This window comes from Pituophis catenifer, unplaced genomic scaffold (assembly GCF_029215685.1).
Source record: "Pituophis catenifer annectens isolate HBS135680 unplaced genomic scaffold, rPitCat1.0.hap2 SCAF_1, whole genome shotgun sequence".
Taxonomy (NCBI): Eukaryota; Metazoa; Chordata; class Lepidosauria; order Squamata; family Colubridae; genus Pituophis; species Pituophis catenifer.
In genome coordinates, this window is record NW_027256881.1 from 97,310,013 (window position 1) to 97,324,429 (window position 14,417).

General features: G+C 38.4%; 1 pseudogene; it reads right to left on the bottom strand.

The window, feature by feature from the left end:
* Positions 1 to 4,410: 4,410 nt before the first annotated feature.
* On the bottom strand, positions 4,411 to 11,183 carry LOC139323619 (dehydrogenase/reductase SDR family member 1-like; annotated as a pseudogene).
* Between the last annotated feature and the right edge of the window lie 3,234 nt (positions 11,184 to 14,417).

Consider the following 14,417-nt stretch of genomic DNA (forward strand, 5'->3'; position numbering starts at 1 on the left):
AGTCGTCATTAAGGGCAGACCCATGCAAAGAACATTGCTGTATTTCTAAGGAGAGGTTGTTATAACACAACTACCAGATAAGGCCCAATCAGACATCCCAGGGAACACATAACAGTAACAGAGTTGGAAGGGACCTTGGAAGTTATCTAGTCCAACCCCCTACTCACGCAGGAGACCTGTACTAGGGATCTGACCCGCCGAACTGCCGACCTTGTCTTAGCCACTGAGCCATCTAGAGATGAATCTATACCATGGGGGGGGGGAGGCACTTATATCAGAACCCAAGATCTACTCAATTCCTAGATCTGTGAGTTAATCTATAATTCCTTGATCTTGAGGAGATCCATGAAGCTGATCAATTGCAATCTTTTCAAGTATCTTTCTCAAGAAGTGTGTGTCTGTGCAGTAGGATTGTATTTCATCAAGTCTCTTCTCATCCAGGGATGTTCTTATTTGCTCTTCCAAGGGGTAAATCTGTAAAATTATTTTGGAAGAATCAAATCAAACAACCCCTGGATACTACGAGAACTATTGATAAAACCTCTGATACGGAAAACATACACAATAGTGAAGACTCCCTCAATTAACTCCATAGATATACCCATGAAGCCACGATATACAAATATTTCCCAGCATCTTTTTGAATAAGTGAGCAATTGAGTAACTTTGCATAAAATTAGGATTTACAACATTCTTAAAGGTTGACAATTAACTGAATGTAGATAATTTGACCTTACCTGTAGAAAACAATTAGAGAACTTGGTGGTATCCAAGCTGTTTTCAGAGATTTTTCATCTACAGAGATGAAAATCATGTTTTACTTATTAAATATTTTACTTATTAAATATTGCTTAACGCATTGTAAGCCACCCTCAGTCTCTGGGGAAGGGCAGCATATAAATCAAATTTTAAAAAAAAATGTAGTTCAAAGACTATGCCACTACATTGCACCATGAAATTACTCCTTGTATATTTTCCCACTCAGTTACACAATACATACTACACCCTGGCCACAAATGCTTCTTATGAAATAAGTGTCAGTCTAGCTGGCATGATGTGGCTGAAGAATTTTATAAGTGGGCCTGTTACTAAAACAAGGAAAGGTAGTATTTAGCTTAAGGTGCTGTCAAGAATGTCCAGGCAAAATCCAGAGGTAGAGAGTTAATCATTAACATGTTAGCTAATTAAAAGCTTATTTTGAGATGGATTTAGCAACATATGTTAATATTGAAAAGACACTCAACCCAATTTTTAAATACAATGGCAAAGTTTGACCACACAGAATAATACTGCTCAATTTTTTAAATTATACTTATAGAGTGCCCATTTATGCATAGAATGGAAACTATATTTTGATTAAATTGTAGTCCAGCTATGAACAATAAGATTTGCATTTCATACAAATTCATAATTCTTCATAGATTGCTTGTGGGCATGTAAGGACTCCAGACTTATTCCCCTCTTGACTCTGCCCCAGGCTCTGCCTCTTCTACAGAAACTGATCTAACAATATATTTTGTTTTTCTTTGTTTCCAGGAAGTATGCTTTTTAAAAAAGAATACATGATTGACCATAAACGTGGGAACAATTGTCAATTGCTCTATTATTATATCAACAGGTCAAATAACGCAACCAGTAAATAAGTTCCTGTATAAACACAAAAGATGCTATTTTGTAGAAGGGGTGTCACCTGAAAGTATAGATTCACTGGAAAGTTTTGAAATCCGAGATGATGATATATTTATAATCACATATCCTAAATCTGGTAAATTTAAAGATGTCTTCTGAGGAAGAGTTAATCTTGTATCCGGTTTTAATATTTTGGTTGCTGCAACTTTGCTATGCTGTAACCAGATTTTTAACATTTGGCATTTTTTAGAGCATGTAGGAAATGTAGAAAATAAAGCTGCTAAATCTGCATTTTGACCATTTTTATTTTATTTTACTTTTCAGAGCTAACTTTCTCTCATACATCTATGAAATATTTGAGAAGAAGCAACTGTTTTTATGTTTCTCTGAAATGTTTACTATCCTTTCTAATAGGAAAGTATACTTTGCATAATTTCAGCATTGTCCAAATAATAATCACTCTGCATGAATTAATTTAGTTGTTTACTTCCAGGCACAATATGGACTCAAAATATTGTGAGCTTGATTCTTCATGAAGGTCATCGAGATGGAACTGAAAATATTACTCTGATTGACAGACTCCATGGCTGGAATGTAATACTTCCCACATAGATTTTCCCAATCGCCCATCACCTCGTCTCTTTACTTCCCATCTGCCTTACTATTTGGTACCCAAAGGATTACAAAATAAAAGAGCAAAGGTAGGACCTATTTTGGTACACTGTATGTATCCTGAGATGTACTGGGGAGCTGTCTGTCTTCTTTTATCTCTAAATCTGAATGTTTTATTGACAAACAGGCAAGGGCAAAGACACAGATACTATATTGTTCCATTGTGTTTGGTGTGTGCTAACAAGGTTTGAAGTACAAGAGAAAATACCTCAAACAAAACAGGGAACCCAGAATGTACTGCCTGGCGGAAATAGGCTAAGAAGCAAACTAAAGATCCATCTAAAGAGAGAGATCTTTAATCTTACCTTTTCCAAAATGACACCTCCAGATGGATTGTAATTTTTATGCTGCATGGCTAGCTCTGGAGGGTACCAATTTGAGCAATGTTACCTTTTGTTTTCAAATCTGAACATTCTACTCTCTGACACTCATACTGTAGTCACATCTCAGATTGACTACCATAACATCTTTACATGGGGATTCCCTTAAAGACATTCAGAAGCTTCAACTGGTACAAAATGCAACAGCATGGGCAGCTGTGTGTGATCCAAGAATTGCGCACATTACACCTGTTTTATGAACTGTTACCAGTTTGGCTACCGGCTTGCTTCTCTATCCAATTCAAGATGCTGGTTGGAACCTTTGAAGTCCTCCATGAGTTGGGAACAAGTTATTTGAAGGCCCTCTGATCCCTAGTTACATCAACCCATCCCATCAAATCCAGCAGATGAAACATGGGGGTTTTTAGGGGGGGGTGTCTTGTCACCTAGAGTTTTGTAGCACAGGACCTACAAGGAAAGCTTTTTCTAATGTGGCCCCTGTCCAATGGAACATCATTCCTGCCAAGGTGAGTCTGGCCCTAACCCTGATGGCGTTCTGGAAGATCCTGAAAACATGGTTTTTTGCCAATAAGCCTTGAGATCCCATTGCAGAATGGAGATCTCCATTCTGTCATGGGATGTTAGATGACTGTATTGTTATTACTATTTACTTTATTCATTAAACATGAAACTCAGTCAACTGAACATTCAAAAATGCATCACAAATGCCATTGACTGGTGCTAATGGTTGATACGGTTTGCTGCCAGTGTCCTAGGTATCAACCAAGTATCTTCTTAAAATATACAATGTTCCAAGTAGCACATTTTTTTGCAGGTCCACTGGTGTCATTGTAGGAACCTGCAATTTATTGATGTGTTTTGTAAAATTCTTGGGCATGGTACCAAGTGCCCCAATGACAATGGGTATCACTGTTGCATGTTTTATCCATAACTGTGTAGTTTCAATGGCTAGGTTGTGATATTTCATGATTTTTTCCAGTTCTTTTTCTTCGACTCTGGCGTCTCCTGGTACAGCGATATCAATAAATTGTATGCTTGACAACTATGATATCTGGCATGTTGTGTTCCAAATAACGATCTGTCTGTATTTGAAAGTCCCACAATATCTTCACCAACTCAGTTTTGACAACTTTATGGTCCCATGACATTTCGGATACAGATAGGGCGTATTTTTTACATAATGACCAGTGGATTAATTTGACAAAACTGAATTTAAGGGAGGAGAGGAACCCTTTTCTTTCAAAGTTTTTGTTTTTGTTTTAAGTAAGCTTCATAATATCAAGGGCAATTCAAATTGACAATTGTTTTTATGGAAACAAAATACAGAAGACTGGGATACAAACAGGCTCTGGCAGAGTATATAAATGTGCTCAACATAGATAAAAGCAAAACAAAAAAGCATTTTTCCCAGGTGTCTTGACATCTTCTAACTACAGTATTCTTAGTTGCAAGTAGCTTGGATCATTTTCAAGTATGCGAAAGATTCTTTGATAAACCCCAAACCTTGCATTTTAGATAGTACAGAAATGTTAAGTAACTTTGCAGCTAATGCTGTCTCAAAAATAATGAAGCAGATCTTAGATTTCATTTCAGAGGGAAATCCCCAAGCAAATTCTTCAAATGAGTTTTCCTGCAAAAACTCACTCTTCCAGATTTTTAAGAGCTGAAATAATTTACCAGTCGGAGAACGACTGACCAAAACAATCATTTTTTTCACAAAAGCTTGATCTTGTTGCCAAACATGCACCTAAGGTGTACACCATACGGATCAGTCTTTTTTAACTGGTTTAAAATCCGCAGGCTGAATGGGAGGGTAGATAGCAAACTTGCTGGAATAAAGAGTAAGGGCCCACTTAGGGAAAGTGATAAAGGGGGGAATGAACCAGAGAAGGAAAGACAGCTTGGGCATCAATGCGGTAAGGCATTTCCGAACCGAAACATAATTATAGACGTCTCGCCCATCCACGTCCTTAAACCGGTAGAGCCGGGCAAGGTCTGGGCTGAGGACCACCTTGCCGCTGTGCCTCATGACGTGGGGATCGGAAGCCAAGGCCACCACGCATTTCCCGCTCACTTCGGGACTTTCTGCCTTGTTGTTCAGCCGATCCTACAGATCCTTGAATTGTTCCTTGACATTCCCCACTTGCTGCAAGACCAGTTCGGTGCGAACGAGCCCGGGCCAAAGGGAGACGCAGGCCACGCCGAAGGGGCGCAGCTCGACGCCACAGTCAGCCGCCAGGCGGTCGCAGGCAGCTTTGCCCACCCCGTACGGGACGTCGAACATGTACCGCAGCCCAGCAGCCGAGGAGATGATGACAATGAGACCGCGCCCGGCGGGCACCATGAGCCGGGCGGCATGAACCGTGCAGAAATAGTTGCCTCTCAGGCCGGCGTTGTTGACCTGGTCCCAGAGGGACGGCTCGCTTTCCCAGAACGGCACTGTGAGATGTAAATGCCTTATTCTCTAATGTGTAAATAATGTATATATGGGACATCGGGGGTTAACTTATTCTTTGGTTCCTAATGTATTCATAATTCACCACTCCCATTCTTGGCTCCACCCCTTGTATATATAAGGAGCCACCTTCACCATTTTCCTTGCTTCTATCTGTGAATATTCAGTGAATATAGAATGCCTGTTATAATTAAAGAGAAATATATTTAAACCTCTAACTCTTATTATCATTATTGAGTCTGATCCTGAAAATATTGCAACAAACTGGTAGCAGAGGATGGTTAATTGACTCAATAAAATAAACATGTATAAAAAAGAAATAGAAAGCAACGATCTCAGATCAGAGATACTGAGAATAATAAAAATACAAAAGGATGACTACGATCTCATCGCGAACCTTCAAAACTTCTTGAAAGAAAACGAAGCAGCGAGAGAAAATAGCATCGAGACAGCCGAATTCAAAGAAACAAAAACGGTGAGCAACCCATCTATAAAAGAGAAAATAACGAGAAGAAAGAACAGAGATCCCGCTCAAAATTTCGAATGGCAGCCATCTTGTCTTCAACCGGCCACTGAGACAAGCAAAGCAGAGCCAATCACGATACACCATTCAAAATCTCTGGCGCGAAAAGAATCAAACAGTACAAAAAATAGTAAAGAAAATCTTTATTCTTCAGAAAGATCAAACACGGACACAGAAGAAACATCTATTAAACTGAAAGTAGAAGCGATCAAGAAACAACTATTTAAAACTTCTGATCCAAATTTAAAAATGACAAAAAAATCAACGGAAGTCAATGACCTAAAAGTAAAAAGACAAGCAAGCAAAAGGACAAACCAGAACATATCCAGTTCAATTCGTGCAGAAAGGATGACGACACCCGAGCCCAGAGGACCCTGCAGGTTTTTTCCCACACCGCAGACGGTTCCAGAGGTGGAGAGCTTCAAGCGGAGCGGCTTTGGCGAAAAGAGGCAAGCATCAGCCATCGGCAAGAAGATCAAGGTAGAGATGGAGACCGAGGAGGAGGAACCTTACGAAGAAACTGCAGCGACAGAGGCTCCCTATGGCGGCTTCAACAGAAATACAAACTATGCACATGCGCAGATGCATTCAGAGAACTACAGAAGACATTATGATGAAGAAAAACCACTCAGACTAATGCACAGAATACCCACTCCATCCTGTGACTTTCAACACTTACGAGACCATGGACTACCCTCCGTTGTAAGTAGTGGGGATAATAATACTGGGGACTTACCTAGCGATTTTCCAAAACTTAGAATTGATGGCATTAATTTGCAAGAGTGGTATCAGCAACTCCAGGTTGCCTTTATGAAAGAAAACCTGCTGTTTTTTATCACCAGTCCCCCAAGAAGACCTTGGACTTTAAAAATAGATTGTTTACACCATAGAGCATTTTACCTAACAATATCTAGTGTGTCTCCTGCAATGTATCATAGCATCAAACCAAACCTAACTGTTTCAGAAATAATTCAATGCATGTTTAATCTGTTTCACAGCGATAGTGTAGCTACCACTACAAGAATGTCTAAGGATTTCTTTTCTTCCAGAGTAAAACCAGGGGTTTCCATAAGTGAGCATTTGATATCTCTAAACAAAATAAGAGCTGAACTGCATTTGAGGGGGGAAGTAATTTCAGATCAAACAATGAAAAGTGTTATTATCAATTCACTTGATTCATCATGGGATAGTTTTATGTCACACTTAGACACCATCAATCTAGGATATTTATCCATAGAAAATCTATCTAACAAATTGATAGCAGAAGACAATTCAAGAAAAAATCGTTACAGCAATCACACAGAACACAAATCTTTTAGGAAGGTAGCTTTCCAGGAAAAATACAATGAAGCTTTTAAATGCCATAATTGTGGGTCCAGGGAACACAATAGAAGAGACTGTCCCAAAATCTCAAAGGAGAGACATAGGTCAGAGTATAGGAGCAAATACAATTATAGACAGTCTTCCACAGATAGACATAAATATAGAAGCCCACCAAATTACAGAGATAGTAGAGGGGGTAGAGAAAATTCAAAAGAGAGAAAATCTGGTTCACTGAATGGACTAAATAAACAAGACAGCACTAAAACACAACAAAATGAGAACAATAATTGGCTTATTGATTCTGGGGCAACCAACCACACCACTAATAACAAAAATATATTGTCTTCATTTACAGAAGATAAATTTGTAATAAAGGTAGCTAATCAAGAAAAGGTTCAAGTATTAGGCAGAGGAAATGTGACCTTGCCTGGCCTAGGAAAAATAGAGGGGGTATTGTTAATTCCAGAAATACCTCATAACATACTAAGTGCCATAAAACTAAGCAGAGATTCTGACATCAATATAGTTTTCTCAAAGGGGAAAGCAACTTTAGAGAAGGACAAAACAAATGTAGGCACTGTGATGATTAAAGGAGGCCTACCCTATCTAATAACAAAAGAAAGATGGTTACATAACATTGATTCAAATATGGAAGATTGTATTGAGGCAGATGATGAAAATGTTAGTAACAGTGACAATGATGAATGTAAAATATCTCATGATCACGCAAATACACACAATGAGAAGAAACCAAGAATAGGTAAACCAATTCATGATGAGTGTGCTCACATCTTGCATAGGAAGTTAGGACATGCAAGTTTTCCTGTAGTACAAAAAATGACTGAACACGCAGAAGGTGTCAAAATAAAAAATTGTGAAAATTATTTGGAATGCTCAGTATGTAAATCCACTAAACTAAAAACTAGTCCCAGACCAAAAAAATCCAACAGATCAACTAACAAAATTTTTGACTTAGTACATATGGACCTAGTTGGTCCATTAACTCCATCAATCACTTATAGAAAACGTTACTTCCTAACAATAGTAGACGATTACAGTCGCTATGGTTTTGTTTACACATTAAAACACAAGGATGAAACCTTTCAGAAATTTAAGGAATTCTACAAACGCATAGAAACACAACATAATATCAGAATAAAACAAATTATGACAGATAGGGGATGTGAATTCATGTCTAAAGAATTCTCCCAATGGTTAAAGGATAGAGGAATGCTACATTTCACGTCTAGTCCATTTTCTGCGTTCCAAAACGGGATTGCAGAGAGAAAGAATTCCACACTACAAACCATGATTAGGTGCACATTAGAGGATGCTGGTTTAGGCAAACAATTTTGGTCAGAGGCCTTACATTATTCAAATTACACTCAAAATAGAACCTGGTCCAGTATTGTGAATAAAACACCATATGAGGTGATGTATAATAGGAAACCCAAATTAGCACACATGCACATATTTGGAGTCACTGCAGACGTACACATACCTAAGCAGTTGAGAAGAAAGGGAGAAAACGTATCCAGAAGATTAAGATTTATGGGATATGAAACTGGCACCAAAGGGTACAGATTCATTGATAATAATAACAAATTTATAGTCTCCAGAACAGCTGTGTTCCATGAACAGGCCAATTGGTCTAAATTACATCTTAATGAAATATTTCCAAATAAATGCAAAGATACAAAATCTTGTGAGGAAGGGACAATAGAAAATCAAAATATCAACAAAAATAAAAACAAAACCAAAACTTGGACAAATAGTCAGCACAAAATAAAGACAGACACATTAACAAAAAAGGAAGCAAGATATTTGCATGATAACCATAGCAAACCCGAAAGAGCTATTAGAAACAATAGAAATCAAGTACCAAATAAATACAGAGATTACATAATGCATATGGATGGTGAACAAATGACACCTAATACATATGAGGAAGTATTAAAACTCCCTCGTGAAGAAAAGGAAAAATGGGAACTAGCTATGAAAAAAGAGATGGAAAGTTTGCAAGGATTAAATGTGTTTACACCTGCGATTGCACCTAAAGATAAAACGATTATAGGTACCAGGTGGATTTATAAAATTAAGAATCTAGAAGGAGGCAATACTCTATACAAAGCTAGATTGGTTGCACAAGGTTATGCACAAAAATATCCGGAGGACTACACTGACACATACTCCCCCACAGTGAGAACAGAGAGTGTTAAAACAGCTCTAGTAGTGGCATCTGCACTCAATCTTGATGTATTTCAATATGACATACAGACTGCGTATTTACACGCAAAACTAGATAAGGAAATATATGTAAGAGCACCACACAGTCAATACACTAATAAGAATGAAATTTGGCTATTGAACAAGAGTCTATACGGATTAAAGCAATCTGGCAAAAGATGGTACGATTGCTTGGTAAAAGTACTTAAGACCATGGATTTCAACGCTACCACTGCTGATAACTGTTTCTTTGTAAAAAAGAGTGATGATCATATTGAATTTGTATTAATTTATGTAGATGATATTTTATATATAGGAAAACACAAGGAGAGAAGAGAAACCTTTGTAAATAAGCTAAACGAACATTTCTCGTTGAAATCTCTAGGTAAAGTAAACAAATACCTTGGTGTACAAATTAACAAAACTAGAAGGGGATTCAAACTTACTCAGAAAGATAAAATCATTGAACTTCTGAACAAATGCAATTTAAACAATGCCAAACCCTGTGACACTCCTATGCAAACTGATTTCCTTAGAAACACTGATGAATCTTCCCCTGAATTCAAGGATAATACATTTTATAGATCAGTCATAGGTTCACTTCTTTATATATCTAATTGGACCAGGCCAGATATTGCATTACCACTCAACTTATTGTCAAGATATGTTAGCAAACCAACAATGTATCATTGGGAAGCAGTCAAAAGAATTCTAAGATATCTGAAAAGTACATTAGACTTTTGCTTAGTATTAGAACCTAGTAATGGTAAAGAACCAAAACTTACATGTTACGCAGATGCGGATTGGGCTGGAGATATATCATGCAGAAAGAGCACTTCTGGTTATATTTTTCTATTAAATGACTGTCCAGTTTACTGGTACACTGGTAAACAAGAACTGGTAGCCACTTCGACCACAGAAGCGGAATATGTTTGTTTGTCCAAAGCTGCAAATAACCTTGTATGGTTTAATGATTTGATTTCAGATGTTTGGAAAAAACCTGCTTTGCCTTTTGTTATGCATGAAGATAATAAAGCAGCCATTGAAATATCCAGATCCGATGCCATTGGACAAAGGTCCAGGCATATAGATATAAAATTTAAGCATGTGAGACAATTGTCTCAAGATGGATTTATCAAAGCAGTGCATTGTGATACCTCTGAACAATTAGCTGACATATTGACGAAGCCTTTACCTTCTAAACAGCACAAATATTTAACATCAAAATTATATGTCTTATATTGTCCTGAATCTGAATGTAATTGGTGTTGTATAGCGAACCGGCATTTAGAGGGGGATTTGTGAGATGTAAATGCCTTATTCTCTAATGTGTAAATAATGTATATATGGGACATCGGGGGTTAACTTATTCTTTGGTTCCTAATGTATTCATAATTCACCACTCCCATTCTTGGCTCCACCCCTTGTATATATAAGGAGCCACCTTCACCATTTTCCTTGCTTCTATCTGTGAATATTCAGTGAATATAGAATGCCTGTTATAATTAAAGAGAAATATATTTAAACCTCTAACTCTTATTATCATTATTGAGTCTGATCCTGAAAATATTGCAACAGGCACCCCGATCTCTTTGGACAGGGTAGTCACCGCGGAGAAAGCGCTGTTGACCAAAACATCCAAGCGGCCGGCTTGCTCCTCTCGGACGCGCTGGAACAACGCCGCCACGTCTTCCTCTCGAGTAGAGTCGCACACCACCGGCACGCACTTGCCGCCCCGGCTTTGAACCTCCGCCGCCGCTTGCTCCAGAGTTTCCCGGTGCCGGGCCGTGATATAGACCGTGGCGCCCGCTTCCGACAGCTGCAGCGCGACGCCTTTCCCGATGCCCCGCGAGGCGCCGGTCACCACGCAGATGTGCCCTAGCAGAGGCCTGGTCCCCGAAGCCATGGCGGCAGCGGCAGCAATAGCAGCAGCAGCGGCTTAACAGAAAGGCGCAATTTGCTGAGCGGCTGAGGAAAACAGGAAAGCCGCGGCGACGACAGGGGCTTTTGTGGCGCTTGCTCAACTCCGTGACAGCCGCCGCGAGTCGAAAAGGCGGGGCCTGCCCACCGGTTTGACGCAAGAGCTTGTAGTAATGGAGAGGATTAATAACCCAACAAATACAAACATCAGTAAGATTTTTTCCTCTCTTTTTCCCGCTTCCTTCCTTCCTTCCTTCCTTCCTTCCTCCCTCCCTCCCTCCTTCTTTATCTCTCTCTCCTCTCTCTCTCTCTTTCTTTTGCCTGCATTTCTTCAAAGACCCTGCATTTCTTTCAATCCCCCTTCATTTTAGCCCCACAATAATAATCCTGTTTCCAAAGCTAAGAAAGGATTTGAAATCTCCAGTCTTAGTAAACCCACCTTAACTCTGAAGCCTTGGGTGTGTTTTATCAACAGCAAATTTTAACCGATTTCCTCCTCCTCCACTCTCAATCTTTTTTCACATTAAATGAGAGCACCAATAAATGGGAGCAGCAGTTGGCTGGTTTAAAAAACCTATGAAGTTTACAGTAACTGTGTTTATTCACTTATCTGTTTATATCCTGTCTTTATAAATTGTAAATAACTCAAGGCAGCAAACATAACTAATATTCTTTCCTCCTATTTTCTCCATAACAACCCTGAGATGGGTTGGGCTGAACAAGAATGACTGAGCAAAAGTCACCCAGCTGGCTTAAAGGTCCAATATAAGTCTCTTTTAAAAGAAAAGAAAAAATTGGCACTGAAGGAGTCTTGATAGAAATCAGTTAGGATGAGAGATTCTTCCCATTTCTTGTATAATTCAGGGGTGTCAAAGTGGCAGCCTGCAGGCTGGATACATCACACAGAATTGAAGAACTGATAGCCAAATGCCTGATGATTTGAAAAATCACAAACATAAAGAAGATTTTTAAAAAAACAAATCATTGCATTAAGCAAAAAAACATTTGTCTTTTAAATTGCAATCTCTGCTAAAACACATTTATAGAAATGCCTTTGTCCATTAAATCCTGAGAAACTCCTTAAATTCCTCATCATCTTTCCATCAGAGATGATGCCAACATATATTTTTCTTACTTTTTAAAATATTCAGTTTCAGAACCTTCTCTATCTCCCTGGAATATGTAGCAGCTATAATAATTCCACCTTGCTTGTTTCTCTTTTGACAAGACTGAAACCCTTAAATGTAACACTTTAAATTACAATTTTAACAGCTGTATAAAAATAATCCACTTTTTCCAGGTTGTTTTTTCTTGAGGATCATTGCTGACTACCAGCTCTGAATGGTTGAAACCAAGAACTTATGAAGTGAGAGAACTTGACAGTGTGTCTAAGTGCCAGCTGCTAGCATTATACTGGAAAAATAGTATAATTTCTCTTTTATTGCAGATACTCTTACGTTGGTAGGGAAAAAAGCAATATACAGAATTGTTGGATTTTAAAGGGCTTAATTTCTCAGATGATTTGATGAAATCTGAGCACCTTGAGGCAGTAGAAAAATTCGAAGTCAGGATAGTGATATGTTGTCACTTATCCAAAATCTGGTAAGAATTCTGTAATATGATACGAGCAATGTATATTTAAATTTCATACTGTAACTAAACTTTCTCTTTGGGAAGTTTTATTCTCCCCCTCTGTATGTTTTAAATAACACATCTTGTTGGAAATCATTCTGCAATTAGTAGACATTAATGTTGAAAGGGCATATAATTTGGTAAATTAAAAAAAGAGTATCTAAATAATTCTCCCATGTTGGCATCCTTTACTGAGCAAGGGAATTCTGCATAATTCGAGTCTTGCTTTCTGGCGTGGGAAAACCCTACCCAGAAACAAAAGATTTAACTTCCTTCCTCTGCTTTCACCCATGTGAAAGAAGGAACTTTTTCTATACTACAACTTGGTAGTATAGCTCTTTACTACCAGTATTCACCCCACAATTTTCTCTGACTCACATTTTTAAGCCAGAAAAAAAGAAGTCACTGATAGCTACTTTAATCTCTTGGTATTCAAAAGGGGTGGGTTCTACTTACCTTTACTACCGGTTCGCAATGGGGCCGCGTGCTTCGCTCCATTTTACGACCTAAATTAGTAACACAATTGTTAAGTGAATCTGGCTTCCCCATTGATTTTGTTCGTCAGAAGGTCACAACAGACGATCACATGATCCCGGGACACTGCAACCATTAGAAATATGAGTCAGTTGCCAAGTATCTGAATTTTGATCATCCCCATGGGGAACAATTTTAAGTGTGAAAAACAGCTATAATTCACTTTTTCAGTGTCATTTTAACTTTGAACAGTCACTAAATAAACTATTGTAAGTGAAGGACTACCTGTATTTTAACTTAACTAGAGACCATAGTACTAGGAGTGTATGCTTTTTTTAATGGTGGTTTATCATCAAGTCACAACAGAAGGGACATCATCAGATTCAGAATTATGCCAGAAGTGAATGGGCAGAATTTCCCTTGGTTGCCAGCCGATAAGATCTCTTCTTGTAGGATGTACCCTGCAAATCATGCACACAATGGCAAGCAAGCCAGTCTTCACTTTAATTCCATGTGCAAATAGCATGTTCTCTGATGGTATGCTGACTGAGGAATTCTGGGAATTTAAGTTTTCACATCCAGATGAGGACAGAGACTTTTGAGTGGTGTAATTATATTTGATCAGGTCATATAATTACTCAAATATGTCACTTTCCTACTGTGGGAGATTGGAAAGCAAAAGAAAAGCAAAACTAACAGAACAACACTTCTGAAAAATAAAATGTCCGTGACGTACAGGTAGTGCTCGACTTTCAGCTGTTCATTTATATACCATTCAAAGTTATAACAGCACTCAAAATGTGATTTATGACCATTTTCACACTTACAATCAGCATCCCCATGATCACATCATCAAAATTCAGATGCTTGTCTCATATTTCTGATGGTTGCAGTGTCTGGGGTCATGTGATCACCTTTTGCAATGTTTTGACAAGCAAAATCAACGGAGAAGCCAGATTCACTTAACAACCGTGTTACTAGCTTAGCAACTGCAGTGATTCACTTAGCAATTGCGGCAAGAAAAGTCATAAAATGGGACAGCACTCACTTAACATATATCTCAACTAGCAACAGAAATGTTGTGCTCAATTGTGGTTGTAGGTCAAGGACTACTTGTAGTTGCTTTGAATGCAGAGAATGGGCTTAGTCCAGCTACCAAGGAATGCCAACAGACTTCCTTTATATTTGAAGTAAAGACTAGATTCATTAAGACAAAATCTAC